General features: G+C 39.5%; 1 long non-coding RNA gene across 6 annotated transcripts in view; it reads left to right on the top strand.

Moving 5' to 3' along the window:
* The window catches only part of LOC143988448 (uncharacterized), a 55889-nt gene extending 32613 nt beyond the window's left edge, over positions 1-23276 (top strand). For 4 of the 6 annotated variants that reach the window (XR_013276854.1, XR_013276853.1, XR_013276855.1 and 1 more), the window contains one exon: positions 6867-9238. This is a non-coding gene — a long non-coding RNA (uncharacterized LOC143988448). Of the gene's footprint in view, positions 1-6866; positions 9239-22198 lie in introns of those variants that run through there. The other 2 variants (XR_013276857.1, XR_013276858.1) reach the window with 2 other exon arrangements.
* The last annotated feature ends 4252 nt before the right edge of the window (positions 23277-27528 follow it).

Below are 27528 nucleotides of genomic sequence, written 5' to 3'. Positions count from 1 at the left end.
TTAGGCAAGACCTTGCACTATGACATAGTTGATGGTATAGCTAAAGGAGATTGTACAATCGGATCGTATGGTGAGCTTTACAGAACCCAGAACATTCTTCTCCTGTTTTCAGTACTACAGCTCTGATCCACATAGGCTGTATTGTGATCGCTCAGCTCCTGCATGCTCTGCTAAATGTACAATTTATAACTGTGTATTTAGAGAGAACGGTGATCACTGATTGCATTCAAAAAATGTGCACCTGCAGACATGGGTGGGAGCAATTTCCTGGAAGGGGAGGGCAGGTGCAGAGCATGTGTTAATGAGGTCAACTGGTGAACTCCTTCCTGTGTTTTAACAGTTTTCATGTTCTAAAGTCTGTCCAGGGAGTAATGAAGATTTTTTTTTTATACAACAAGCTCTGACACTGATGTAAGGGCTCTGTAGGAAAAATAGAAAGCTTTTTTATTTTTGCAAAAGAAGTACATTAATGCTATATTGGTACATAGGGGAGGGAATTTAGAAAAAAAAAGGTGCCTTTAAAAAATTATAGGAGCATCCAAAACAACATGTCTGATTTGGATTTGGTTTTTGAAGTAAAGGAGTCTGTTGTTAAAAAACTATCACTGTGTGAATGTCTCAAGCATGAATAATCCCCATATAGTACCTAATTTATTTATATCCTACGTTTGTCAGCTCCATCTAGTGGCCATAATGGGGTATTTTCCTAAAATGCCTCAATCAGGAAAATTCCACATTATGTCCACTAAATGGAGATGATGATCCTATGAGGGAAAAACAAGTTGGGCAATCTACAAGCTTGTATCTGTGTGTGTGTGTGTGTGTGTGTGTGTGTGTGTGTGTGTGTGTGTGTGTGTGTGTGTGTGTGTGTGTGTGTGTGTGTGTGTGTGTGTGTGTTTAACTAGTTTACCTGTTTTTTATTTAAACTAGATTTTTTAATTTATTTTACTTTATTTATTTATTTATTATTACAGCTTATTTACTGAACAGGGTAATGGCAGTTGGCATGGCTGGCTCTGAAATCAGCTCTAGTAACAAAGTAAAGCTTGTTTCAGAAAACTACACAAAGCTGTTTTTTTGGCAATAAGTTAATAGCACCTTTTGATGTCTGCTCTTAGACAGGATTTAAAAAAAAAATTAAATGCCGATAGGTTCACTTGAGGCAGACAGAATGCTTGTCAACAGTAATGCCCTGTACACACGGCCGGACATTCTGATGACAAAATTTGTCAAATTTTTTCCAACGGATTGTGGCTCAAACTTGTCTTGCATACACAGGGTCGCACAAAGATGTCGGAAAATATGATCGTTCAGGATGAAGTGACGTAAACCACGTACGACGGGACTATAAAGAGGCCAGTAGCCAATAGCTTTTGTTTCATCATTTATTCTGAGCATGCGTGGCACTTTGTGCGTCGGAATTGTATACACACAATAAGAATTTAAACGATCGGATTTTGTTGTCAGAAAATTTTAAATCCAGATCTCAAACTTTGTGTGTCGGAAATTCAGACGGAAAAAGTCAGATGGAGCCCACACACAATCGGAACTTCCGACAACACAGTCTGATTGCACATTTTCGGTTGGAAAGTCAGAATTTGTTTTTTTTATTTAACGAATTTTGACAAATTCGTTAATCGGAAATATCCAAATTAACAAAAACCAGAATTAACGAAAATCCTTAAATTCATACATTCGTAAATTCATAAATTTTGTACATTCGTAAATTCATAAATTTTGTACATTCGTAAATTTGAAAATGTATAAATATGAACTAATAATTAACTAATAATAACTTAACTATTACAAACTATTAAATTATAGGTATTGGAATTTCCTTTCAAATTTTGCTGTTAGTGAACGTAACAAATACAAATGTACCCGAAGTTACGACTTATCCAAAATAATGGATGCCACATCTAAACAAATCAAACGTAATGAAAGTAATAATGATAAATAACAATAATAATAATAAAAACCTTTATTTATTTGTTATTATTATTATTTTTATTATCATTTATTAATTTGTTCCGTTCCATTTGTTTAAATGCTGCATTTGTTACTTTGGATAATTCATAACTTCAGATAAATTTGCATTTGTTACATTCGCTAACAGCCAAACTCCAAATTTCTAAATTTTTGAATTTAGATGTACGAATTTACGTGAATTTACGAAAGTATGAGTGTACGAATTTTTGAAGTTAAGAATGTACGAATGTACAAATGTACGAATTTACCAATGTACAAATTTACGAATTGCGATCTTAACGAATTACCCAAAAATCTATTCTAATAAGAAAGCACTGTACTTATTAAAGTGATACTAACAGCTTAATTAAAGAAATACCGTATATGCCGGTGTATAAGACGACCCGGCATATAAGACGACCCCCTAATCTTACTGTTGTTTAAGCATTTTTTTCTTGTACTTACCGTATAAGACGACCCCCTTCCAAGGCTTCCGACGCTTGATATTTCGTCCTTCTTGCTGGAGCAAGAGCTGGCGCCATATCCTTCTTCCTGCTTTTGCTGGAACCAATCACGGTGAGCGATGTATTCTATTAATGAATACAAAGCCTGCTTGGATTGGCAGAGGCTGTATCATTATCAGCCCACGCCTCTCTGACTCTCAAAGCCAATCCGAGCAGGCTACAGAGTAGCCTGCTCGGATTGACAGAGGTTGTTACTCCAATCCGAGCGGGCTCTGTATTCATTTGATTACATCGCTCACTGGGATTGGCTCAGCGGTATATACTGTATGTAGCCGAAGCTACATACAGTATTACCTAACCCTCAGCAGGCATCGGAGGGGCTGATCCGGCGTATAAGACGACCCCTGATTTTCGGCCAGTTTTTTTAAGTGTAAAAGGTCGTCTTATACGCCGGAAAATACGGTAAATAAATAATAAACATGTTACACTTACCTGTTCTATGCAAGTGTTTTGCACAGAACAGCCTCGATCCTTCTCCTCGCTGGTCACCTGCTGGCTCTCCTGGCTCCCCCCAGACTCCTGCTATGGGGCACTATGTGCTTGCTCCTGAGCCCCACTTTGTGTGTCCATAAGGCACACCCTGCCCCAGCTCTCTCCTCACTTGCTGTGTTAGATAATAGCTCCTGCTGCTGTCTCTGAGCCAATGAGGAGGCTGGGACAGTACATGCTCTTGTGCACATTGCTGGATCTAGAGCTGGCTTGCGTAAGTATTGGGAGGGGGCTGTGGGGAGAGCTGCATACTGACTTTTTTTTATCTTCATGCATAGAATACATGAAGGTAAAACCTTTACCCTATACTAATATATTAGGGATGTTTTTTATACATGGTTTCAAAGTTAAAATGTTTTATCTTAATGCATTCCCTGCATTAAGGTAAACAATGTTTTACCACTTATTGTGACCCCTTTTCTGAACACCTACCTGAGTGCTCTATCGATCCAGCTCTGTGCCCAGCTGCAGTTCACATTTCCCCCCCTTCCAAAGTCCTCAGGAGACTTGGGCCAATAGCTCCTGCTGCTGTCTGTCAAATTCTGTAATGAAGAAGCCAAGCAACCATGTGTATTTTTGGACCCACACAGGCCAGTTTAGGAAAGGGCTTGATTGCTATGGTGGCACACGCAGGAGAGGAGGAGTGGAGAGCATCGGAAGGGGACTCCAAGAGAGACGGTAAAGAGACATTGCACAGAGCAGGTAAGTATAAACCTCTTTTTTATTTCAACCGCATGCCGACCAGCCTGCGCAACTGTACTGTGGCAACATGGCTTGGCTGCGCGAATCGCTGTCATGTTACGTCGGTAATATAGACGGCCACTGGGGGGGGGCGCATGTGCCTGCTCGCCCACGGAGTCAATGCGAGTGCCCGGCAGTCACGATCACCGCCGGGGTTCTGGCAAAAACTGTCCAGCCATCGGATAGTGTCCGCCCTGTACTGCGAAGGTGCAGACCTTGCGCAGTACGGATTAGAAGGAGACTCCGAAAGTTTCAGAAAAAGAACGGTGCCTGCACACTGAGTTCAGGTGCAAGCCCCATCATCCAAGTGGACATACGGTAGCACATAGTAACAGGGTCGCTCGCCACGCTTCGGGCACGGCTTCGCTTCGCTCGGCTATTTTTTATTCTAATTCTATGTCCACTTGGATGGTGGGGCTTGAACCTGGACTCACGGGGCAGGCGCCGTTCATCTTTGGAGTCTTTCAGAATCTCCTTGTCCTCCATACTGCGCAAGTGCAGCACAATAGTGTCTTTGATGGGAGACACTATTCGACACATCACCGTCTCCCGCGATCGCTCGGGACACACGGAGAACCGGGATCTGTGTGTGTAAATTTCTCTGAGGGTAGAACAGACAGATCGTCTGTTTATACAGAGTATGAAACACAATCTTTCATCTCCCCTGCACAGTCCCACACCCCCTTCAGTTAGAACACATACTAAGACACACTTAACCCCTTCACTGCCACCTAGTGGTTAACCCCTTCGCTGCCAGTGAAATTTTTTACAGTAATCAATGCAATTTTATAGCATTGATCACTGTAAAAATGCTAATGGTCCCAAAAATGTGTCAAAATTGTCTGATGTGTCTGCCATAATGTCGCAGTCCCAATAAAAATTGCAGATCGCCGCAATTACTAGTAAAAAAAAATAATAATAATAAAAAAGCCATAAAACTATCCCCTATTTTGTAGACGCTATAACTTTTGTGCATACCAATTAATATACGCTTATTGCAATTTTTTTTACCAAAAATATGTAAAAGAATACATATCAGCCTAAAATGAGGCAAACATTATTATAGCAAAAAGCTAAAAATATTGCGTTTTTTTCAAAATTTATGCTCTTTTTTTGTTTATAGCACAAAAAATAAAAAATCAAATCAAATACCACCAAAAGAAAGCTCTGTTTGTGGGGAAAAAAAGATGTCAATTTTGTTTGGGTGCAATGTCGTATAATCGCGCAATTGTCAGTTAAAGAGACACAGTGCTGAATCGCAAAAGTCCTCTGGTCAGGAAGGAGGTAAAATATTCTGGGGCTGAAGCGGTTAACTAACTAAATAAAACAGAAAAACAGTTTACAATCTCTTCAAGAAAGTGCACACACATGCATGATGATCCCATGTAATATCAATTGGATAGCTTGATAGCAGCAGGAGCCATTGGCTCCCACTGATGTCAATCAAATCCAGTGACATGGGAGCCAGGCGCAGGGCCGAGTCCTGCTGTCTGTGTCAATGAAAAGCATCTCTCCATGGGGGCACCTGATGAAGAGGAGGAGCCAGGAACACCACTGGGACACCCCAGAAAAGGAGGATCAGGGCATTCTGTGCAAAACCCTTGAACGGAGTAGGTAAGTATGACATGTTTGTTATTTTACAAAAAATCTAAAATCAAATCAGCATAAAAAAATCTGCTCTTAGTTCTTTGTAGTGCCTTTTGGTGACAGTCTTTACTGTAGTGCTACAGCTATGACTGATACTAACACTGGTGTTGCGTCTCTACCCCATGTACGCTTTGCTTATTCACAAATTACAGCCTTTGATAATGTCGCAGCTGCTTTTTTTGTAGCTGTTTAGTGAATGAGTAAGGGGGACAATGTCAGTTTACCGTAACAAGCTTCAATCTCTACGCCTTGTGCTCTGAAGGTAAGAGGATAAACTATGCTCCTTAACACCTGACTAGTGTCTTGAAGAGGATAATCACCCTAGGAACAAAAAATACAAATACTGTAACTGCTGACTTTTAATAAAAGTACCAGTGTCATACTTAACCAAGCCTGTTCTTCAGCGGTCTCCAGGTCCACAGCGCCTGCATCTGTAGTGTGGGAAGCTGGCTGTGACTCTACGTGGCTTCATAGCCGGCTTCTCAGTGAGCATGTGCAAGCTTTACTGCACTTTGTGAACACAGCCTCCTTGGACTTTACCATGTCCCAGAAAGCTGTGCGCAAAGTGGAGAGAAGCTCCTGCTTGAATCCCCTAGGCAATCTGAGCAGAAGTGGGAGTGGGTACCTGTCAAAACTAGGTACCCACTAAATAAAATAACGTGTCCAAAAATGATAGGGGAAGGGGTTAAGAGGCCAAAAAGTGGAACTTCCCGTTTGAGTGGAGTTAAGCTTTCAGATGGGGAGCAGAGCTGTTTTTGTTCTTATGTTTGAATGCTTGTCATACTTACAGCTTGTATTCATGGTGTGCTGGGATGCTGTTTCCATGTCCATGTTCAATTATTTTATTCTCTTTCAAAATATAGCTAAAGAAGCTCAGCTAGCAGGTACCTTACCACTGCATTTCTTCTTTGAGCCTTGTAGCTTTTTCTGTCTGGAATTTCCATTTTACGTACTTTTCCTCCTTTTATCATTGACCTAGTTTGGAGTTAATCTACTCTATTCTAAGATTTACCAGTGTGTATGTTTTGTATGCTACCCTATAACTAACCTGCACACAGGAATGTCAGTCTAATTAAACTTTCACTTCACAACAGCAGTTATAGCTTCGACGTTTAAACTTTATGACCTAGGTTTCCAAAATAAAACATCCGATTTTAAGTCTAGCTAACAAACACATGCCTTTTTGTCAGTATTTATGAGTTGGGTATCTAATGGATCTAAATACCATACACAGTTTATGCTGTCCATCTATGACCCACGTATGATATATATATATATATATATATATATATATATATATATATATATATATATATATATATATATATATATATATATATATTTATATTTATATTCTTTATATATATATATATATATATATATATATATATATATATATGCTATATTTGATCGGTCGTATAATATTTGAGTAACATATTTCTTAAAGTGTATTGGTAACAGTAAAGAAAAATAATATCTATTAATTATTTTACCTAGGGAAATACTGTATGAAGATACCTGGAAAGATCGACTTGCGGGGATCTTTGAAGACATCATTTGAAAAGTTGTGCTGTAAGTTGCTGTTATATGAGGTTGTGTTAGATGTAAAGATATTGAACATAATGCAGTCTTGTGTTCACAGGAGGGAGGAAAGTATTTGAGGAGGGGAAGACATTTGTAAAGGTCCTAGAGAGCATTTTCTTCCAAAAACATATACATAAATAAAAATCAACACCATTTAGACACTGTTATGGCTATAATTTCAATCATAATAAAAATATTTTCATGAGCTATTTAAAGAGAAATGTGTAAACTGATCTGTATGAATTCAGTTTTAATTCAGATCAAATATCAGTTGATATCATTGATATCAATTATTTTAACAGCATGCAAATGCTAAATGTTTCACTTTACACTGCAGCTGGAGGTCCACTCAGCCGTTCCCACAAGATATACCAATGACTGTGCACAGTGTAGAAGTCTACCTCCTATTATCTCCCCCACTGGCCAAAATTTTTTAGCCTATAGAGTTTTCTCTGTTGGTAAATAACTATCATTACTCATCACTCATTACTCTCATCAATTGTTCTTGTAGCAATTTTTCTGTTAGGTTTGACTGTTACACTCACCCAGTGAAAGTCAACAAGAAAAATATTAAACACATATTATAAACAGGGCTTATATAATTATATGGATAGTGTTTACAATTAAAATTTTTAGAACTTATTTTGTACATGATTTGTATTTGGAAACCAAAGATGTTTAAAATGTTTTCTTGGTTTATGGATAGAATTTCTATTGACCAATTATTTTACTATGCAGTGATTTTTTTAAATATATAACTAGACAGGTTATGGTAAGTTGGAATAAAAGGAACCAAAAAGCCATCTGCTTAATCACTATGAACAATGACGGTTTCTTAACCACTTCCCGACCAGCGCACGACGATGTACGTCGACAGAATGGCACGGGCAGGCATATTGGCGTACAGGTACGTCCAATATTCGATGCCGCCCTGCCATCGGGAGCGCGCCGCCGCCGGCACGCTCCCGCGCTGGTCGGGACCCCCGTGAGTCCAGTCGCGGGACCCGCGGACTCGATCGCCGCGGGCATCCCCGCGATCGTCTCACGGAGCGGCCGAATAGAGCAAATGCTGTGTAAACAACATTTGTCTATTCTGCCTAGCAACTAGTGATGCTGATCTCTGCTCCATGTGATTGGAGCAGAGATCAGTGTACACTAAATGAAAGCCCAACCCCCCCACAGTTAGTAACACTCCCCTAGGAACACTTAACCCCTACACTGCCACCCACTGGTTAACCCTTTCACTGCCAGTGTCATTTACACAGGAATCACTGCATTTATATAGCAGTGATTAATGTATAATTGACAATGGTCCCAAAAATGTGTCAAAAATGTCCGATGTGTCTGCCATAATGTCGCAGTCACAATAAAAATCGCTGATCGCCGCCATTACTAGTAAAAAAAAAATAATAAAAAATTATTAATAAAAATGCTATAAAACTATCCCTATTTTGTAAACGCTATAACTTTTGTGCAAACCAATCAATAATCGCTTATTGCGATTTTTTTACCAAAAATATGTAGAAGAATACGTATCGGCCTAAACTGAAGGAAAAAATGTTTTTTTATATATTTTTGGGGGATATTTATTATAACAAAAAGTAAAAAATAATGCGTTTTTTCAAAATTGTCGCTCTATTTTTGTTTATAGCGCAAAAAATAAAAACCGCAGGGGTGATCAAATACCACCAAAAGAAAGCTCTATTTGTGGGAAAAAAAGGACATCAATTTTGTTTGGGAGCCACGTCGCATGACCGCACAATTGTCAGTTAAAGCGACGCAGTGCCGAATCGCAAAAAGTGGTCTGGTCTTTGACCAGCAAATTGGTCCGGTCTGAAAGTGGTTAAAACATCTGAATCTCAACAATTCCATCACAAATCCAGAAAAAAGGAACTACTTATTATGATTATTATTTTGAAACAAGGTAGATGTAACTGCAGCATGCATAAAAAATTAGTTTTCAATAATCTTGATAATTCTAAGGATTTTTATTATTTAGATTACACCCAAAATGTAACCTAAAGAGAAACATTTATAACATGTTTGTGGCCCATAACCAATATTTTGATATTAATTTTCAGCCTAAGCAACAATAAGAAAGGTTGGAACTTGATTGGTCTCTATGGCATAATTCCACTTTACTTTCATGTTGAAAGCATGAGTTCAAAAGTAATGTAATTAAACAATAATGAGAATCACAAATGACTCAATTCTATGTCAACGTTATTTCTTTCTTACTACATATGATGAATAAATTCTTTCTATTAAAATGAGAACAAATGGAATATTGTTGGATTTTTTTTTTTGCTAACTTTTCTGTTCTTAGTAATGGCACCTCTAAACAAAGGCAAATGTATGAATGCATAAAAAAGATGAAGATGAATAAATAAACATGTAATTACAATCATAAACTACGAAACCGTATAATGATCCCATTAGATTGTATACAGACATCAGACACAACTATTTAAAATATTAAATAAAATATAGTATGCTATAAAAGAATAGTACATACATACTATTTAATAACAAGAATAATAACATATTGTTAGATAGCAGAGTATAAATATGTATGGCACACATTTACTATTCAGTACTATAATATATAAGAAGATTTTTTAAGTGATACCAAACATACAATGCTTAATTGCCAATACCCCTTCTATTTATGTATACACCTCTTCTACCCCTCTATTTAATTGAGTATAAAAAGACATCTGAGTACATTATTTAATCATTGTTGTTCAGCGTTCACAGGTCTTTCCCATCCCAAGGTAAAGTTCTGAGAGAGGAGTCTAGTATTCTGCTGATTTAGCTGCTATACTGCTCTATAGCAGTAGTGCACGTCCGGTCTATGAATCTGTGTCTGCACTGCACTGATTGGTGCTGTGCTGGTCACATGAAATAAAAAACAGCTTTCAGAATAGAGAGTGAGAAAAAAATGATAGCAACAAAATGTATTAAAGCTTGTCACAAAACTATATTTCAAAGAAAATGTTTTTTATTATTATTATTATTATTATTATTATTAGCAATAACATGGCATAGGTGGAATTTAAGTTGACTGACAATAGATTTAACTTTGTTCACACTGCAAAAATATCTGAAGGAGGTTCTGCCAATCACTGGTTGTGTCACTCCCCTCCAGCATGTGTCTATGGTATGTACTGTTGGGACTACCAGGGAGGTGATGCCTCCATTGCTCGCCATCTTATATCCTTCCCCTATAGTGTTTAGTAATATGAGGATATGGAGGAGGAGGGAGGGGAGGGGTCTGTTCATTTACTACTTTGTATATGTCCACATTGTGACTCTATAGTCACATGGGCTGCACAGATAAGAAAAAGAAGGAAATAAATAGCTTAGAAGGACCTGAAACTGGAGCATGCTCGGTGGATATGGCAATGGCTGGTCTATACAATCTCAGGCTGCAGTGTAGACACAGACAATGGGAGGAAAAGTGAATCACAACATTAACCAGGTTTTTACAATCTTCAGAAAACCAATGTTTTAGTGGCAAAGTGAGCATACACACAAAGTAATATAGTTAGCATTGACAGTTAATAAGGATATGGGTTTAATGCCACTTTAACAAAACATAACCAAGGGCTTATGACCAATCGAGATTATTCAATATGGAATAAATGGCTGCTTGGTACACCATTCAATAGGTAAAGTAATAATCCACTTTAGATGCAGGGCTACTAGCTTTTGAAGACTAGGATAACTAACCATTGCAGAATGCAATATGAGTGAAAATCAACACAGCAAATTTCATGAGTGTGATCTAAAGTAGGGGGTCTCTAAACTTTATAAACAGTTTACTGTCCTTCAGACTTTACAGGGGCTGAACTGTGGCCAATGGAAGTAGAAAATATCCCAGCATTAGTGGGAGTAAACAATGCCCCATTTTTAGTGTCAGTGAGAGGAACTGTGGCCCATCCTTAGTGTCATTGGGTGGGAAGAATCATGACTCATCATTGGTGTCACTGGGAGGAATTGTGACCAATTATTGGTTCCATAGTTACATAGTAGGTGAGGTTGAAAAAAGACACAAGTCCATCAAGTCCAACCTATGTGTGTGATTATATGTCAGTATTACATTGTGGTCAGTCGGGTGCTTATCTAATATTTTTTTTAAACTATTGATGCTCCCTGCTGAACTCACCACCTTGGAAGTGAATTACACATCCTTGCTGCTCTTATAGTAGAGAACCCTCTTTTCTTCTAATCTTTACTTCTAATCTAATCTTAATGTCTTATTGGCCGCTTGCCAACTGCCCGCCATCATTTGATTGCGACAGAATGGCTCCCCTGCGCAAATCTCCATAGCTGTACGATGGCTGCTTTAATGGGTATAGGGGTGCACCGCCATGGTACGGATGAGCCGATGCGCATTCCGTGATGTTCGCCGGACACACGTGATCGCTCCTGATAGAGCCAGAACGAGGATCTGTGTGTGTAAATGCACAAATCCATGTTCTGACAGGGGAGAGGAGACAGATCGTGTGTTCCTAGTATATATGATCAGTCTCCTCCCCCAGGCAGTCCCATCCCCCCACAGCTAGAACACACTGAGGGAACACATTTAACCCCTTTATCTCCCCCTAGTGTTAACTTCTTTCCTGACAGTGACATTTATACAGTAATCAGTGGCTATTTATAGCTCTGATAGCTGTACAAGTGTCATTGGTCCCAAAAAAGTGTCAAACGTGTCTGATCTGTCCGCCGCAATGTCACAGTTCCAATAAAAAAACGCAGCTCATAGCCATTACTAGTAAGAAATAAATAAATAATAAAAATGCCATAAATCTATCCCCTATTTTGTAGACGCTATAACTTTTGTGCAAAAAAATCAATATACACTTATTGCGATTTAGTTTTTTACAAAAATATGTATAAGATCACATATTGGCTTAAACTGAAGAAAAAAATATAAAAATAAATTGGAGATATTTATTATAACAAAAATTAAAAAAATATTGTGCTTTTTTCAAAGTTTTTTTTTTTTCGTTTATAGCTCAAAAAATAAAAACCACAGAGGTGATCAAATATTACCAAAAGAAAGCTCTATTTGTGGGGCAAAAAAGAACATCATTTTTGTTTGGGTACAGCATTGCATGACTGTGCAGTTGTCAGTTAAAGCGACACAGTGCCGTATGGCAAAAAATTGCCCTATCAGGAATGAGGTAAAATTGTTAAATTCCCTTCCACGGAAACATTTTATCCCTATTGTGGGGTCACCAGTATGGTATTTGTAATTTAAAATCATATCCCCTCTTAAGCGTCTCTTCTCCAGAGAGAATAAGTTCAGTGCTCGTAACTGTAACCTTTCTTCATAACTAATATCCTCCAGTCCCTCCAGTTGTACTCATACCCATTTCCAGCACATCCTGAGGCCAGACCAGAGTGTTGTAGAGTGGGAGAATTATCGCTAATCCTCTTTTTAATCCTTTTTGCTTTGTTAGCGGCAGCTTGGCATTGCATGCTATTGCTAAGCATATCATCTACTAGGACCCCAGTTACTTTTCCATCCTTGATTCCCCAGAAGTTCCCCCCCCCCAGTGAGTAGATTGCATTCATATTTTTGCCACCCAAATGCATTATTTTAAATTTTTCCACATTAAACCTCCTTTGCCATGTAGTTGTTCATCCCATTAATTTGTTCAGATCTTCTTGCAAGGTTTCCACATCTTGCAGAGAAGTTACTGCCCTGCTTAGCTTAGTATTGTCCACAAATTCAGATATTGAACTGTTTACCCCATCCTCCAGGTCGTTTATGAACAAATTAAATAGGATTGGTCCAAGCACAGTAACCTGGGGGATCCCACTTTCCAGCCCTGACCATTCTGAGTACTCCCCATGTATGACCACCCTCTGAACTCGCCCTGGTAGCCAGATTTCAATCCATGTATTCACCCTATGGTCAATGCCAATGGACTTTACTTTGTACAGTAAACGTTTATGGGGAACTGTGTCAAATGTTTTTGCAAAATCCAGGTACACCACGTCTATGGGCCTTCCTTTATCTAGGTGGCAGCTCCCCTCCTCATAGAATGTTAATAGAGTGGTTTGGCAAGAATGATTCTCATGAATCCATGCTGATTACTGTTAATGATACCACTTTCATTACTAACAACTTGCATATAATCCCTTATCATACCCTTCAAGAACTTACATACACTATTGATGTAAAGCTATCCCAGGGATATATGTTGGCCCTTTTTTAAATATTGGAGCTACATTGGTTTTTCTCCAATCAGCTGGTACCATTCCAGTCAACAGACTGTCAGTAAAAATTAGAAACAATGGTCTGGCAATTACTTGACTGAGTTCCCTAAGGACCCTCGGGTGCAAGCCATCTGTTCCCAGTTACTTATTAATGTTAAGTTTTCCAAGTCTGTTTCTAATTCTGTCCTCTGTTAGAGGTGCTTCCTGTGATGTGTTATGAGGATAAACAATGCAAGTTTTGTTACTGAAGCCCCCTGATTCCCTTGAAGACTGAGGAGAAGATTGAATTCAAATTACCTTTGTCATCTCCCCATCCTTTGTAATCAGATTTCCTTCCTCATTCTTTATGGGGCCAATATGGCCTGCCCTCGCTTTTTTTTACTATTTATACACTTAAAGAATTTATTGGGATTTTTTTTCTCTCCTCCGCTATGTGTTTTTCGTGTTCTATCTCAGCCGCCCTAATTGCAACCTTACATTTCTTGTTGCATTCTTTGTAAAGCCTGAATGCTGATGATGATAACTCAGCCTTATTTTTTTTTTTAAAGGCCTTCTCTTTTTCTTTTAGATGCATTTTTACATTGGACTTAAGCCATCCAGGACTTTTGTTGGCTATTTTAAATGTATTTCCCAATGGGATGCACTGGCTAATGCCCTTATTTAATTTCTCTCTTCAATAGCTCTTAAAGCAAACTCATCTCTCCTCCGTCTTCTTTGTTCCTAAGATTTTATACCAATTTATATCTTTTAGCAAGGTTTGTAGTTTAGGGACGTTTGCTCTTTTGAATTCAATGTCTTTGTATTCCCCTTATGTTTCCTATTTGTGTGATTTATACTGAAGCTAATTGACCTGTGATCGCTGTTTCCCAAATTGCCCCTTATTTCTACATCTGTGATCAGGTCTGTATTGTTGGTAATCAGTAGGTATAGTAACGCTGTGTTTCTAGTTGGTGCGTCTATCATCTGAACCAGGAAATTGTCCTGCAAGACATTTAGGAACTGGCAAGCCTTAAACAAACGTGTAGTTCCTTCCACCCAGTCTATGTCTGGATAATTAAGATTTCCCATTATGATGACATTTCCTTGCCGCTAATCCAAATTGTGATAGGAGGCCCATCTCCCCCTCCTCCCTCAGGTTAGGGGGCCTATAGCATACTGCCAATATTATTTTCCCTTTAGTTTTATCCCTTTGGAACTCTACCCATAAGGATTCCACCTCCTCCCTAGCTCCCTTACTGATGTCATCTCTCACATTCACTTGTACATTATTCTTGATATACAGGCATACCCCTCCCCCTTTTTTACTCTCTCTATCCCTGATATAAAGGGAATACCCTTGAATGGTTGCCAGCCAATCATGAGAGCTGGTGAACCAAATCTCTGAAATTACCACAAATTCGAAATCCTCCTCATACAACAGTATCTCTAGTTCTCCCATCTTATCCGCCAGGCTCCTGGCATTGGTGAACATGTCCCATAGTTTAGACCAAACAAGTCTTATTTGCAATCTGGGAACACCCAATAAGAGGACAGTATGTCCTCTTATTGGGTGTTCCCAGATTGCAAATAAGACTTGTTACTATACTTACCTCGGGTTTATGTGCTTTAGTCAACCTACCACTAATACCCCCAATACTACCCTCTGGACTATGTTCCGCGCTGACTATCTCTACCTCTGGATCCTCCCCCCCATCGCCTGGTTTAAAAGCCACTCTAACTTTTTGGTCATCTTCACTCCCAGCAAATCTGCACCCTCCTTATTTAGGCGCACTCTGTCCCTTATATAGAACTGGTGACCGACTGAGAAGTCAGCCCAGTTCTCCAGGAACACAAACCCCTCCTTCCCACACCAGCTCCTCAGCCACTTGTTTACTTCCCTAATCTCCCCTTGCCTTTCTAATGTGACTCGAGGTACTAGTAGTATTTCTGAGAATACTACCTTGGACACCCTTTTCCTCAATTTAGCTCCTAAGTCCCTACAATCATTCTTTAGGACACTCCATCTGCCTCTGACTTTGTCATTGATGCCAACGTGTACCATGTCAGCCAGATCTTCCACAGCTCCTCCCAATAATCTGTCCACCAGATCCGTGATGTGCTGAACTGTTCAGCGCTTCAGGTCTTTGTCACAGATTGCCCTCTCTGTCCTTCTAAGAATTGAGTCCCCTACCACCAGAATCTGTCTTTCCTTTCCCTTTGCTTCCTCTGTGTGCCTCTGTGCTGGCCCCTGCTGTTCTAGGCTCTCTTTTAGTATGGAGGGTCCTCTCAGTGATGACAGTTACTTTCCTAGATTCAGAACCTGGGCTTCCAGGGAAACAATGTGTTTACATTTTGCACAGCAGTATTCACCCTCGATCAGATGATCAAGGAATGCATACATGCCACAAGGTGTACACCGAGTCACAGCTCCACACCTGCCGGGCATTTTACCTACTAATTTATTGAGGATTGGGGATTATACCCTGCACAAATTAACAACTAGCTTCCTGACATTAATACTTAACAATACACAGGTACTCAAAAATAGAATACACAGGTACTCACAGCCCACGTGCACTCACAGCCCACTCCCAGTCCAGGTGCACTCATAGTCCACATGCACTCACAGTTCACGTGACTCAGTCCACGTGCGCTCGCAACTCATGTGTACTAACAGTCCATGTGCACTTAACAAACAACTAGGTTCCTAACATTAATACTTAACAATGCACAGGTACTCAACAATAGGATACACATGTACTCACAGCACACGTGCACTCACAGCCCACTCCCAGTCCAGGTGCACTCGCAGTCCAGGTGCAGTTGCAGCCCACGTGTACTTGTAGCCCACATGCACTCACAGTCCACGTGCGCTCACAGCCCATGTGTACTCACTGCCCATGTGTACTCACTGCCCACGTGCACTTACAATACATAGGTACATATAATACTCAGGTACTAATGATCCACACACAACACTCAGGTACTCCCAATACACAGGTACACACAATACTCAGGTACACACAATACTCAGGTACTCACAATACTCAGGTACTCACAATACTCAGGTACCCACAATACTCAGGCACACACAATACTCAGGTACACACAATACTCAGGCACTCACAATATTCAGGTACCCACTAAACTCAGGTACACACAATACTCAGGTACACACAATACTCAGGTACATACAATACTCAGATACACACAATACTCAGATACACACTCTGTGGCCACTGTAGGTCCCCAGGTCACCTGCTGCTGCTCTCTTGGACATGAGGGGGTCCGGTCTGGTTGTGGGGGGTACGGTCTGGTCACGGAGGTTCCCATCTGGTCAGATGGTATTTCCACAGCGCTGCAGCAGCTCTCGGGGGTGGAGGGGTCTGGTCCAGTCATCTGCTTCCTGCTCACACACTCTCTCTCACCCCACACTGTCCCAGCACTGACTTCCACAACAAAAACTCTGCAACAGCACCACCTTAAGGCTACAGATTGGTGTCATTGGGAGGAATTGTGCCCAATCATTAGTGTTAGAGGATGAAATATTACTCAGAGTAGCAAATAAAAGCAAACAAAAGGTCCCACCTGGCCCCCGGGCCACAGTTTAGAGACCTCTGGTCTAGACAGATGGTGGAAATTGGTGCTTTAAATGATCTTGAACACATTTTTAATGTTCACAATTAAACAGCAAAACATTATGTGCAATAGACACTTATGTAAGTGTACTGGTGATCACTTGTTTTAATGTTTTACCTTTGCTTACAATTTTGATACACATAGGTATTTTGCACTTAGAGACAAATATATGAGCATGAAAGCTTCTTCTATCTGATATATACATCATTATGCTCTTTCTAGTGAGCGGGAAAACAATCACCCTTAATCAGGGTCCAAGGTGGACATATAGGGACCATTGACCCAGTAACATTTGCTACTTTTTTTGGGCATGTTGTTATTCTGTTGTGTCATATGTAAGAACAGCTTTGAATAATAGACCACACCAATGCTGATTGTAAAGCATTTTTAAACCCAAGAAAAAAAAACAATATTGTCCAGCATACCAATCATTAAATGTAGGGGCTGCATTCTTTCTTTGTTTTTTACCTGGTGATCCTTCAAGTTAACCACTGTCTGGCCTGGGGTAACAACCTCACTCACTGTACTGTATGTAGGAGCAGAGTTGTCACTCTAGGGCAGGAAGTATGTAAGTACAGAACACCTTCTGTAGCCCACAGAGATAGCTAGAAACAACAACACTAACTCATAAGAGGGCAGCACTGACAGATCAACGTGTTTTTTTTTTTTTTTCAAACAGATATAATAAAATGTTTTCCATCACATTTTTAGCAGATCAAAAGAGAACAAATAAGATAAATTAATTGTTAGGGTTTACGTACACTTTAAAATCTAAAAGAAAAAAGTAACATGTTTTTGCTGCCCTAAGCAACCAGTGAAATCATTTTGACATGTTTCCAATATGCACAAATAAAATGACAGGCAAAATTGCAGTTGTCTTTATAAACAGTACCATTTTCTTGTCTCTGGATTTCATAAATCACCAATTGACCTTGTTTATGAACTATTGAAGAAACAAATGAAGCATATTATATGGTTTCCCTTATCTAGAATTGATTTAAGTCATTTTTTACAGAATACCAATATATTGGTTTTATTTAGCAAAAAATAAATAAAAAAAAGATTGAAAAGTGTATATATCATTCAGCCAAGATTTCACTTTCAGAAAAAGAGGTACTTGCATAGAAAGTCCCCAAGAGACTGAGATATGCGTGTTTCTAATGTCAACAACATTTTAAACAGATACAGGCTTTCTATCTTTCATGTCATCTCTTGAAATCATTGCCAGGATGGTTGATCCAATACCTATGAGAACGACATGGCGACCGGCCATTCCCAAGGGGTAAACATTTTACTACTTTTTATTTTTAAAGGTGAAATCACAGAGGTGCCGAGTCTCTGATGTTTCATTTATGTTCGGAAATAATTTATCTATTTTGGTTAGTAGAACAATGATTTTTAGGCCCATCTGTTACCCAGTGCTGATGCAAAATGAGAAAGAAAGTTGTTACAGATGATGAACAAAATAAACAGCGTTTTAATCTTCATCAGTGCCTGAGCAATGCGCCCTGAGTCACTTTAGAGGTCAGTGTCAACAGCTGGCTGTCTGGCTGCCTACCTAACAATGTGATAGAATATTATCGCATTTAACATCCGGCTGTTTGGTGTAACTTTCCTAGTAATGATACTGACATGGCTGTTGGACATAAATGGGTCATCTTATTCTTGTAACATTTAACCGTACATAGAAGACAAACGTGGAACTAATTTGGTTGAATTTAAATGTAAAAAAAACAGATGTTTTATGAAAAAATACAGTATATTAATACCTACTGTAACGAAGTATATGGAAGTATACATATTTTGTGTGGAATTAAGAGAAGTTAAAATGGATTAGTAAGTATTGTTTTTTAAATAGAAATAGAGGTAATGCTTATCTGCTCTGTGCAAGGATATTGTACAAAAAGGCCACTTACCTTTAGACATGTACACACTGAAATATTTTGTTTCGGAATTTCAGTTTAGTCCAAAAAATACATTTATTTAGTTACTCCCGAAATTCATTTTTATTTATTTTAGTTTTGTTAAAAAATGCATGTGTTTGAAAATCCAAATTCATTAAAGTGGGGTACCCCCTAAAAAAAAAAAAAGTAAAGTCAGCAGCTACAAATATTGCAAATACTTTTATTAATCGGACACTTACCTGTCCCAGGGTCCAGCGATGCGGGGGAACGAAGCCCCCCCTCATTCCCCGCTCTGCTCGCGGAGCCATCATTCGTACTGTGGGCACCCGGCTGTGGCTTCACAGCCGGGCACCCACTGCGCATGCGTGAGCGGCGCAGGGCACCGTAATACACCGCATGGTCACCTGGGACACGTGACAGGTCCCAGGTGACTGTGTGGCGTGAGGGGAAGTGATGTCACCAGCCCGGGCAAGGAAGAAGGCATACTACAAGGGACCCCCTAGCAACAGGTATTTAGAGGTGAGTAAAAAAAATTTTTTTTCCAATTATTTTTTTCTTTTAAGAATTTTAAACAATTTTTTATTTTTTGGTGGCAACATCACTTTAAGGTTGAATCTGTCAATTGAAGGCTTATGGTGTCTGTCGGATGTTCTAAGAAAATTCGAAGATTCTCATGTTCTGAGAAGATTTGACAAAGCAGCTAAACTGTACGACACGGTGATCGTACATTTCCAGTCGAATGCTCCACCCCCAAAAGCTATAGTAGAATTCTAATGTTGTTTGACTAGTAATAATTATAATTATTAATAATTATTACCAGTCAAACAACATTAGAATTCTTCTATAGCCTATGGAGCATTTGACTGGAAATGTCCGCTTACAGCGATCATATTTTTTTAGCTGCTTTGTCGAATCTTCATGTCTCTATAATGTCAAATCTTTTCTCTGTATGTTGAATAATATTGGACTAATAGAGTTAGTTTAGGCACATTTAACTGCAGGTTCGACAGACACAGACCGCTATTATCATTGTCATGTCAAATCTTCAATCTATCTATATCAAACTTTTGTTGTAACGATACGAAAATATAATGGATATGAAAATAAAGCATTTTTTTTATTTAAAATCTTTTGGATTCTGCACGTTCGTTGTCGTTTGTTAAAACAAACGTGAAAATCCCTGAAATTTGGACAAAAAGGCATTCGGGTGAAAACAAATGCACATGTCTACTTACCTTCTCTACTGGCAATCCCCCACTGGCACTGTCAGCATCTATCTCCTCCAGGGGCTACCTGTAACAAGCCAGGTGACAAGAAGGCACTCCCAAACCATGTCATGCTCCTTTCCCCTCCTCACAAGTGTTTGACTCACAGCAGCAGATGTCTGCCCTGCCCTCTATTTCTTTTGTGAAAGTAGGAAGTGAAGGGCAGCGGTGCTGGAGCTGGACACAGTGCTGGAGGGGAGATATGAAACCAGGTAGGTGTTTAGGGATGGGGGGTATTAGGACAGTTAGTGTGGCTTTTTCACCTTACTGCAGAATATGCATTAAGGTAAAAAAAAAAATTAGACTTTAGAACCACAGTGGATGTAAATCAGATTTTTTTTAATGAAATCTTCTACCTGGTACAGTAAAGGATGTCAAGTCACCTGTGCCCCGTCTTGCCATGAAGAGTTAATCCAACTCTGAGCAATCCTATTGTCCTTTTGTAGTAAGATTAAAAATGACTCACAGATAAGTTTGTGTCACCAAATCCCCCACTGCTGTGACTGACATTTTTATCTCATGAACAAGCAGAGAAAGTGTGTTACGATTACAGCTTCACATCCCCCCTCCTTTCTAGTCCAGCTCTCCCAGGATTGGGTGCTCCACACCTCAGCATGATTGTGCATGCTGAAGTCATGTGGTGCCTTTCCTGAGTCTTGACTGGATGTTACTCAAAACTCAGGAATAAGACAGTAGGAAAGTGTAGCGGTGGGTGGGGAGTCTTGTGACATCATGACTGCGCCCACCGAGCTCAGACAAAGAGATCCACCCAATGATTCCAGCATTTTGTGGGGCTCCTCCAGCTGAAGGGGGGGACATTTGCAAGGTAGGGATACACGCAGGAGGCTTGCATGTATATATACATTAATACTCTGCCATTGGTTTATACTGGGTGAGTGGTGAGTTTACATCCACTTTACCGTTGATGTATACTTGGCTATTCTAGATTAAGTCACATACAGTATGCACTATAAGTCCTCAAGGTCCAACAAACTTTTTACTAAAATAAATATCTTAGGGAGGGGGAGTCACCAGTGTAATTAATTACAAAAATCTAACATACATTAATATTATTCTAGATTTACCAGAAGCTTTAAAACAGAAATAAAAATCTTCAATATACCTAATCTAAACAACAACTGGATTACATTTTATCTGTTATAAACAATTGCCATGTTTTTTTTCCATGCAGTACTCGTTATCGCCTTTATTGTTTCTTTGTTGTATCTCAGTGCTTCTGGTCTTCTGGACCCACTTTCAGCTACTTCCTTTCTGTATGTACCTGCCCCAGCATCAGCTATATATCATTGCTCTGAACCAACTTTCAGATAGTTACTACAGTGGACTATACCTAAGTAATGTGTATTGTCATGGCCACTTGTAGTCTCCACCAAGTCACATGTCACATCGACTTGCACAATGGTACTCCATAATAAAAGAGACAACACATTATTAACAATTCAAAATATTTATTAATTGAAATTATATGGCCATGGTGTTATCCATGGGATGCTAACTTGGACATTACAAATTTAAATAAATATAAAGCCATTTTGGTTAAAATATATTTTAAACAAAATTAAGAGGTGTCCTTCCAGACAATGCTGGACGACTACTCCCCCATTCGGACAGCAACATGACTTGCTGAAGATTGGGAGGGCGGGTGGGCGCTGTAGTCTGGTCCAAATGGTCTGTGAGAACACCGCTCCAGGCCCTTTTATTGGCTCACTCCACGCTGGCTTTTACAACTGCCAAATTTGACCAATCAGCTGTTCTGCTTTATGAGCCAATCCCATGGCTGTTGCTGCCCAGGGATACTGCAGTGACCAATGGCAACCCGTAGAAATAACAAGAGCAGGAGACTGTGGATCCTCCTTTGAGCTATCCCATGGTGGTCCAGCATATTGCTATGACCTTTCAGGGTGTTCGCAAGGATACAACTGTCACCACATAACAGGAAGGGCCTGATCAATGACCTGCCATGTTCATCAGGAATCATTTCAGTGAAAGCTGAAGATTTAAAAAAAAATTGAAAACAATTTCTGAAACATGAATATGTTAATGTTTCTAGTAGATTTAGGTAATTGGGTTTGGACATGCTTTGATGTATGTATATTTAACAATGTGTGAAAAATATCTCTTTTATAAAAGTATGTTTTAAAAAATATAGTAGTTGTGGTAGTAATAAGAAGAAGAATAACTTATGATGTTTTCTTTATGTTTAAAGCATTAGTAACCTTCTTAGTAAAGTTTTTCAAAATGGAAAATTAGAAGATTGAAGCTAAAGGTGAAGTTCATGATGACATTACTGATTGTTCTAATATAGAAGATAAAAATAGAAAATTGCCTACAGATTGTCAGAACTTCAAATGAACTATTTAAGTTTTCTCTTGACTAGTCATTTTAAATTTTACAAACACATCCTGAACAGATCATCATTCCGTAATGAGCAGCACTGTTAGCAGCAACTAGAATTAGGGTATTCTATATGTTCAGTGTACATTATTTGATGTCAGATTAGATAAATTCTTGTAAATATTGCTTTCTGCTTTTTTCTGAGAGAAACCCCAAAACATTATCCATAAAAATTCTACTTATTTGATACCTATTTATCAAGAAGTACACAATTTAAATGCAAACCATTTCATTTCCATTTATGGGGTCAATTGCCATGACTGTAATAAATAATAAATACATTGAATATGCCACTTGGTAGTAAAGTAAAATAAATCAATAAGTTGGGGTAGGAGATTGGTCATGCGTGCATCCACTACCCTCTTCCTTTATCCATATCCTTCTGCTTTACCTTCTAACTCCCCTTACTTTCCCTTCCACTGGACCCCCATCTCCAAATTTCTTTTATTCTTTATTTTCCTCCCCTCCTTTCCCCAGTTCCTTTTTCCCCCTTCTTTTTTTCATTTTCTAGCAGAACTGACTCTTTGCCATCCCAGATGATCCTTTTTAAATGTTTTTGACAGAGTATGACCAAGTCATTGGATTGGTTAAGCATTATTCTATGCATACATATGCTACTTATTGCGTTTATGATCATAACCTTACATCCTGAACTGTTCATATTGGTTCTTTGTTCTCTATGTTAATTTGGCTTGTAACAATTCCTTTGGATTTGAATATAATGCCAGTGTAACAATACCATTATTTTTTCTTTTAATAAAATACTTATGAAACAAAACAAAAAAGATAATATGTTAAACTATTTCATTTAGATTTTAGGGAATAAGCCAACCTCATTTTTGAACAAGCTTTTATATGTTCAGCTTAAAGTATTTTTAACATTCATTGGATTGTGGCAAAACTACTTCACCAAGCAATGCATTGGTAATGGATCCTGGACAAATTTAGGTAACATCCTTCTGAGAAGAGAGGAACCAATCCAAAGTAAGATTTTAAATATACAACACCGAATTAACATGAAGCAAAACACCAGCCAAAAATAAAAACAAAATATTGCTTATGAAATAAAATAAAAAAACTGCATCTGCAATACTCACCATTAGACATGAGCCCAACGACTCCTGGTTCGGTTTGCCGCAAAACTTTCGGTCCTTGCCGATGCCAATTTTGAAGGCTTATATGCAAGTAATTAGGCATACAATGGTTATGGGGTATGAGTATTTCCCTTGGAGGGACATGTATCAGTAAAAATAAAGTTTGTAAAAAACAAGATTTTTAAATGAGCAGTGATTTACTGTTGCTTAAAGTGAAACCATAAAAATGAGAAATAAAAAATACAATGAAAAAAGCCTTTAAATATAGTGCCTGGGGGTCCCCTTATTCTGCCTGTAAAGGGACACATATGTACCATGTATAGAACCTGCTACAGCACAAATTCCATTTATAAAGCCAAATAAATTATATTTTCCCTGCAAGTCTTCTTTATTTTGTAAACAACGGCTTAGGGAGCCACTCTGTTTGATGAGGCCACAATTTAGTGCGCATTCTGGTGCCTCTTTCATGGACTTTGGATAGAAGTAACAGGTGCAGACAAATTGGGCTTTGGGTGTTGGTGGTGCCTTCACACCTTATTGAGGTACTCTTGATGAAAGCAAGAATTTGCCTTGCAGTCAAAAATGTAAATTGGTCCTTTGGTGTTAATTGTGCCTATGAAACTTATACCAAAGAATATCTTCCAGATTAAATCAACACCCACAAAGCTAGGCAGCCTAGACAATCTTTCAGAAAATCCACACCCAGAAAGAACTTAATCAATGACATCAGCATTAGGGGTTTGCCTGCTAATGTTGCTGCTAATGACTCCTAATCGTGGACTGATTCCTTTTGATAAATGTCAGCCAGTCCATGGAGTTTGTGGACAGATGCTCTCTTTGATTTGTCATAAAACCTCCTGCAGCACTGAATGCCCATTTGGAAAACAGGCTGGAGGCAGGGCAGCCAAGCAACTTAATTGCGTATTCTGGCCAGAACTCATGACCCAGTAACCCAGTGGATCGTCAACTGGAAAGCCCTCCATGTATGTTTTGGCCTCTACATAATCTCAGGGGTGGAAAAATTGGTCTTTGGTTGTCGTGGTGCCTACACACCATAGCGCCATAGAGGTACTCTTGATGAAAGCAAGAATTGGCCTTGCAGTCAAAAATGTAAATTGGTCCTTTGGTGTTAATTGTGCCTATGAAACTTATACCAAAGAATATCTTCCAGATTAAATCAACACCCACAAAGCTAGGCAGCCTAGACAATCTTTCAGAAAATCCACACCCAGAAAGAACTTAATCAATGACATCAGCATTAGGGGTTTGCCTGCTAATGTTGCTGCTAATGACTCCTAATCGTGGACTGATTCCTTTTGATAAATGTCAGCCAGTCCATGGAGTTTGTGGACAGATGCTCTCTTTGATTTGTCATAAAACCTCCTGCAGCACTGAATGCCCATTTGGAAAACAGGCTGGAGGCAGGGCAGCCAAGCAACTTAATTGCGTATTCTGGCCAGAACTCATGACCCAGTAACCCAGTGGATCGTCAACTGGAAAGCCCTCCATGTATGTTTTGGCCTCTACATAATCTCCCAAAATATGATGCAAATGTTGCCAATGGAATGGATGTGGAAGCTGACAGCCCTGGACACTGAGGACTAAAAATATTTGAAAAGCATCACCGAGGCAGTTACTTCTCCACTGATCTTCTCTTGACAAACAGAAGCCTCTAAACTACCAGAGTCTGGAAAGGCGTTACATAAACTCCTCTTTAAGGTGTTCTCAAGAGACTTCATCGTCTGCTCTCTCTGTGGGGATGGAATGAATTCTGAGAATTTCCCCTTAAAACGGTGGTCAAGGAGGGTTTCCAACCAATAGTGATCCTTCTTGATGCCACGCATTCTTGGGTCCTTTTGCAGGCTTTAAATAATGAGGGAGCCAAGTGGACTGCAAGTTTGCAGAGGCATGAGAAGCAGACTCCTTGGGGTCACTGAGGATTACAGAATCTGCCACGTACAAAGTTGGAACCAAGGTTTCTGGGGATGAAAAACCATCTGTTAAGGGTTGACGTATGTCCTACCCTGCTTCAAAGCTTCCAAAAATGGCAGAATCCTCCTTCACCTCCTCCTCTCCTCTTGTGTGTTGTATGGTGTCACAACACTGTCTCATTGGGTTATTACTTTTTTACACTTTTTTGGTGAATGGGTAGGGGTACTATGTACCAGATAACCATTTACATAGGGGGCAGGCTTCCAGATTCCGGTAACCCACCTGCCCGCAGACCATGACAGCTACAACCCAGGGTTGTCGAAAAGGCCCTTGTCCCTATCAACATGAGGCCAAGGTGCTTTTCCCCCGCCCCAAAGCACCCACCACCCCATGTTGAGGGTATGTGGCCTGGTATGGTTCAGGAGGGGAGCGTTCACTCATCACCTCCCCTTTCCTGACCTGCGAGGCTGCATGCTCAGAAAAGGGTCTGGTATGTATTTTGGGGGGGGGGGGGGCAATGCCATGTTTTTCTTTATTATTTCAATAGCCAGATGCCAGCAATTGTAACTGTGAGTCATTTTAAATGGGATTTGACTTTTTTTTTTTTTTCGAAACGTACTTGTTGCTGTAGCATGTGACATTTGCTCCCTTTACAGGCACATTAAGGGAACCCTCCAGGCACTATATTTAGCCACTCGACGACAAGCCACTGCACTTATACTGCGGCAGGTTGGCTCTCCTGCACGAACCGACGTACCCGTATGCTGATCCGTGCATGTGAGATTGTGTGCACCCGTTGCGTGCCCATGGGTCAGCGGACTCGATGTCCGCTGGCCACCCGTGATTGCTGTACACAGAGCCAGAACAGGTATCTGTCTTTGTAAACAAGGCTGATCCCCGTTCTGATATGGAACATCTCAGAGATTTGCTGTTCTCAATGATTGGGAACAGCGATCTCAATCATGTCCCAGGCAGCCCATCCCCCTACAGTTAGAACGCGCTGAGGGAACACATTTAACCCCTTGATCACCCCATAGTGTTAACCCCTTCCCTGCCAGTGGCATTTATACATTTATCAGTGCATTTTTATATTGTCACTGGTCCCCAAAAAGTGTCATTTACAGTCAGATTTGTCTGCCGCAATGTTGCAGTCCTGCTAAAAATTGCAGATTACCAGTAAAAACAATAAATAAATAAAAGCTTTGGTAGATATTCCCGTGCTACTAGGAGATTCAGTGATAGATTATTGTGCTGCAGACACCGTATGGCTCAAACACTACCCAAGAGCATAAGATGTGAAAAAAATATCAGGAGGTGGTTTTGCGCGCCACAGAAAATATCAGGGTGCTAATAGCATAAATGGATTGAAACTGCATATGGTAAAAATTTATAATATTCATATGTTCAAATTTATTAACATATATCAAAGGTGTTCTTAAAATACAAAATTTATTAAAGTAATGTGCAAAAATATAAGGTGCCAGATGGCAAGCTATAAAATATACATATATAAAAAATATAATAAAATAATATAAACTGTTCAAATGACAGTCTATAAATCTTCAATAAGTTAAAATTGCTGGTGCATATAAAGGTGCTGAATATTAATGATAAGTGACACTGTGACTTCAGTGGTTGAGCTCTTCAGTGTATTTCACACCCGTGGGTGTACTAACTTCTTACATTACTGCTGTAAGGTAATCAGTGTAATCAGAATGAGGATAGATGTTCATGGACAAAGAAGGGGCTCCCTTCTCCGTTCCTTCCAGGATTTAACGGTCTATACAGGGTCTGTGTGGTGTTTCCTATGTATTTGTTTCTCTCCCAGGGTTATGGCAGCAGAGTTGGGCCTCACAAGTATAGCCAACCGGAAATTGTAAAGAAGGGGGGAGACATGGAGAAAGCAAGGAGCCTCTTATGGTGTAGTAATTTGATATAAGCCGATTTATTTAGTATAAAAACATTGAGTTACTCACATTAAAAATATTTAACATTGCACAGAAATGAAGCGAGCAGAAATCTCGCATCCAAGACTTCACTTCTGGTGTCCATGTATCCAACGCGTGTTGTCACAGTCACGTGACTTCATCAGGGATAACATATGGTCATCGGAAGT

The sequence above is a fragment of the Lithobates pipiens genome, unplaced genomic scaffold, assembly GCF_037356315.1.
Source record: "Lithobates pipiens isolate NorthernLeopardFrog02 unplaced genomic scaffold, aLitPip1_a1.2 Scaffold_18, whole genome shotgun sequence".
Lineage (NCBI taxonomy): Eukaryota > Metazoa > Chordata > Amphibia > Anura > Ranidae > Lithobates > Lithobates pipiens.
This window is presented reverse-complemented; position numbering and strand designations above follow the sequence as displayed.